Source organism: Solanum pennellii, chromosome 4 (assembly GCF_001406875.1).
Source record: "Solanum pennellii chromosome 4, SPENNV200".
NCBI lineage: Eukaryota > Viridiplantae > Streptophyta > Magnoliopsida > Solanales > Solanaceae > Solanum > Solanum pennellii.
In genome coordinates, this window is record NC_028640.1 from 19666606 (window position 1) to 19671232 (window position 4627).

At 32.4% G+C, this 4627-nt stretch overlaps 1 long non-coding RNA gene across 1 annotated transcript; it reads right to left on the reverse strand.

The window, feature by feature from the left end:
* Positions 1-639: 639 nt before the first annotated feature.
* Positions 640-2828, reverse strand: LOC114076715. Its single transcript, XR_003577693.1, has 2 exons — positions 2678-2828; positions 640-1686 (listed from the first exon to the last, which is right to left on the reverse strand). It is a non-coding gene; the product is annotated as an uncharacterized LOC114076715 (long non-coding RNA).
* Between the last annotated feature and the right edge of the window lie 1799 nt (positions 2829-4627).

A 4627-nucleotide genomic window follows, 5' to 3' on the forward strand; every position in this document is an offset into this window, starting at 1 on the left:
AGAGCACTTTAGGAATACATACTCAGGCTAATAAATCCCTTATCAAATAGGTCTTTCAACTCACCCTTTAACTCCTTATGTTTGGCCCGGGCCATATTATATAGAGGAATAAAGATATATTATGTATTTGGGAGAAGGTGATTACAAAAGTATATTTCCCTTTGGGAGGAATACGAGGATGATCAACAGGAAACACTTTCGAAACTCTTTTACAATTAGAACAAACTCAAGAGTAGGGGCCTCAAATATGTATTCCTAACCCAAATAAGATGATATATACAACCCTTATAAATCATTTTCCTAGACTTAAGGAAGATATGAATCGACCCTTAAGAATATAATTTCCCATTTTCAGAATGAATCGACCCTTAAGAATATAATTTCCCATTTTCAGAATGAACCTTGAATGTGACAAATCAGGTTCCTTAATATATGGAAGCATAATATGCATGAAGTTAATCCATCCTAAGAATATATCAAAATCTAACATATCAAGCTCTACAAGATCAACATGAGTGAATCAATGAGAAATGAAAATAGGACAATTGCTATAAACTCTCTTACCAACAATAGAATCAACAATTAGAGTAGAGACAGGATTTTGAGACTAAAATAAAATCTCATGGATACATACAGAGATAAAAATCATAACGTAGTAGCCATATCAAATTAAGCATAAGCATCGAGGTGAAAGACTTTTTACATAGTAACATACAGAGATCCCTCATGATCCTACTGATTTTGAAGGCACAAAACATGTTTTGATTAGGAGCAATCGATATGGAACCACTAGGTTGAGATTGTCTTCCATCCTTAAACTTCCTTGCTTGCAATGGACAATTCTTCTATTTGTGCCACTCTTTCCTCAACTAAATCAACCATTCGTACCAGCCAACCATTTTCCATCATATTTTTCACCATGCCTACTGCAATTAGATGTAAAGGATCCCTTACAACTACCTCTTTGAGGTTTTGGATTATACAACCAATTTTTTTGAACTCAGAGGTTGGAGACATAGAATAACTCTGACCAAAAAACTTCTACCAGAATAAAAGACTCCCAAGTCTAGCGGACCTACGATGATCAAATTCACCCTCATTAGTCCTCTCCCTCTTGGAATATCATGGACTTTCCTTGAGATTTTCCTCTTCATATTGTGTGGAATATATAATCAAATGGGAGATAGCCATGCAATTAATTAACATAGTGGTAAAACATTCTTTGACAACCAAATTGGAAACACCTTACACAAACTTACTCATTCTTTCCTTAAATCAGCAACCATAGTTGGAGCACACTTAGAAAATTGAGAGAACTTCAAATAATGCTCCTTCATATTCATATTTCCTTGACAAAGATAAATGATCTCAATCACATTTGTTTCTATCATCTCAAGAGGAAAGAATCATTTATGGAAAGCCCCCTTAAGTTTCTTTCAATGAAGAGGACCCACATCAACTATCCTCTCTTCTTTATCTAGTAAAGCAAAGAGTGGTTTACACGTAACCCATACACCAAATACAATGTCTGAAAACATAAGAATAAAAATGACAACACACATAGGTTACATGTCCATCAATGTACAAGGACTAACCAAGTCTTTGATCTACAAGACAATCTACTAGCCACGAGCCGGATGATGAAGATTGTTAGGCCCTAAATTATTAGACAGTGTAGGTAAAAATCTGCATTAGAACATGGAATGTACTAAGAATGAGGGATATTCACAAAAACTTAAAACATGATTATAAAGGGACATAAAGGAAATAATGATACGTGTGACAAAGATAAATTATAGTAAAAGCCTTTGGGATAATAGTACCTCATAAACATGTTTAATGCATCTTGAAAACATGATAAAAGATTCATTAAAACCTTTAATTCAACTTAATTTGTTTTGTGGAATGTTAGCTTTAACCGAAAATAGTGCATGTGAGCTATGACATTGAATTTGATGTAGCTCCTACAATGAGCATGAAGAGTCTACTTGCTAAGGTAGAACTCTGTACCATTCTATCATATGTTATATGTGGATCCACTTTCTAGATTATTTAAGATAATCCAACGGGGAAATATAGTTTGGAATTGGAGATTTCTACTAAAACTACCCTATTTGATCCCTACTTAACATTCTCTCGGTGCTAAGTTATATCCCAATGAAAAAGATAAATTCAATTGTCAAAGCATAACATTGGGAAAGCAAATAATCAACATATAAATCAAAATCATAAAGTCATCTTATTGTAGCTCTTTTAATCATGAATTATGAATATGTGAGAAAATCTTCCACCGAATCACGATTTTTTCATATGCGAGAAAACCTTTTGCAATTTTTTTGATGATTATCGTAAAGCAACCTTAGATAATTAAAATCCTCTAAATCATAAATCATGCAGAATTTTCATAAATCACATTCATATTTTCATTGATTTATACTTGCATAAGTTCATAGTCAAAATCATGAATATTACAAGGATATTATATAAATCACTTGAAAATCATGTAGATTAATCAAAACATGCATAGGATGATTGACATTGAATAATAAAATCAATGTCAATTGAAAAAGATGAAGATCACATGAAAACTAAGCAATTTAGGTGAAATTTAATTAGAAACTTAGAAATCTTTTTGGGACTCATTGGATAAATGAAATATAATAGTGAAATTCTATACCTTGATTAAAAAAAAATCCCAAAAGCAATGGAGGAAAAGGGAGATTTGAAGCTGGAACCCTAGATTTCTTCCTTCAAAGAATGAAGTTTGATAGAAATTGGGTATTTGAGAGAATGAAATGGTTTGGGTAGAATTAGGAGTTAAAAGGTAGTTAAAGTATTTAAAATTAGGGTCAAAATGACATGGTATATGAATAAAATGCATAAAAAAAACACCCAAATACCCTTAAAAGAATAACAGTCTAAGGACCTTATGGTTTGGATTTAAGGACCGTAGAATTTTCGACGGGTCGCACTGGGCAACTGTAGGTCATGTTATTGGACCTAAAAAATTGGATAACTTCTTCCGACACCATTTTATGGACCATTGACTTTTTACGGTCAGTTGACCTCACCTAATTTCCCTATCTTGACTTACTTCTATGTATCCCATCTACGATTCATCCAAATTCCTACGGCTCGTCTTGATAATCTGAAGTCAAACTTTAGAAACTTGAAATTTACACAACTGAATGTAAGTCCTATGGTTTCCTTCCTACAACCTGTAAGACTTCCTAGGGCAAGTAGGTCTTTCTAAAATCCGTATGTTGGTCTTGTAGACCTCTACGCAGTGCCGAACCCTGCACTTTTCTTTTCTGACTAGACATCCCAATTATTTCGAGGTGTTACAATATTGTAATTGCTTATATATAGAAACAAAACAGAACTCAAAAGTATGGATGTTATGCAAGCTTATTGAATCCCCATCTATAAAAAAAATAGTCCTACAATGTTAGACTTTTGAGTTGTTTAAGCAAGTAGATTTAATGGTTGATGCTTATAATCACACATCGAGGAAATTTTCCACATATGATACAAGCATTTATGCACTCTGTTCCCAATTTAAATGTATAATATTAATGTTTATAAAATTAACGAGAAAGTGGGATTCATTATTGCAAAAAAAACACAACCAATTTAGGAATAATGGAAAAATACAAAAGAATGAATGACTAGAAAATATTCCATATAAACCATCATTTATGTCTTAATATTAACAGATTCAGGAGCCCTATAAATTCAATACCGAATCACTAGTGATAATGCCATCTTTTAGAGTCACCAAAAAATTGAGGTATTCATTATCATCCCTGTTCAAGAGCCCCAACTTCATCATTTTCATATTCTACTATTTGTATAAACAATCTTTGTTCTTTGTTGTAAGTAGATCCCCATTCTTGCATATTTCATTGGGTGTAAGCAATTTTTAATTTGTCATTGTGTTTGTGATTTTGTGTCTTCCTTATAGAACCTATCTTTTGATTGCAAAACCATCAAGGTTAAATATTTAAGGTATTGTTTCTTCTAAATGTGGTTATTACAAAGACATGGTAAATGAGAACCAGATGACAATCAAATTCTTATCATTGTTCAATTCAATTGCATTGAAACATCTTTTCTTACAAAAGCTTTGTAAATGAAGCTACTCAAAATTTAGAACGCGTTAATAGATTGAAGGTAAAAAAATCCTAGCGTTCTCGACAAAAAATGATAGTTGGATAATATTGTACCCTTTAGAAGGTTTAATATTACCGAAACAAAACCATATTATCTTCCTCCAATTGTTGAGCTTTCCAATAGAGTCCAGGAGAAGTATAAACATGTTCAAATAGACTTTTGCTTGTTACTTTCATGGATGAGTGCATGGGTAACTTGAATAGGAAGGTTCTAACATACTATGTTGCTACTCAAATTTTAATCCCTAGAGACCTTCAATCTTCTTAAGAGTGAGAAGTATTTTGAGTACTGAATTTTATCTATGTGGTCGAAAGTACTCTTTTTTGGAATTTTCAGCTAACTAGGTTAGGTATGATCATGTGTGAACAATACGAAAAATGGTTAGTTGAGAAATTAAAAAAAAGTACCGTCGGCCACACAAATAAAATCCATTATTCAGAATATTTTTAACATT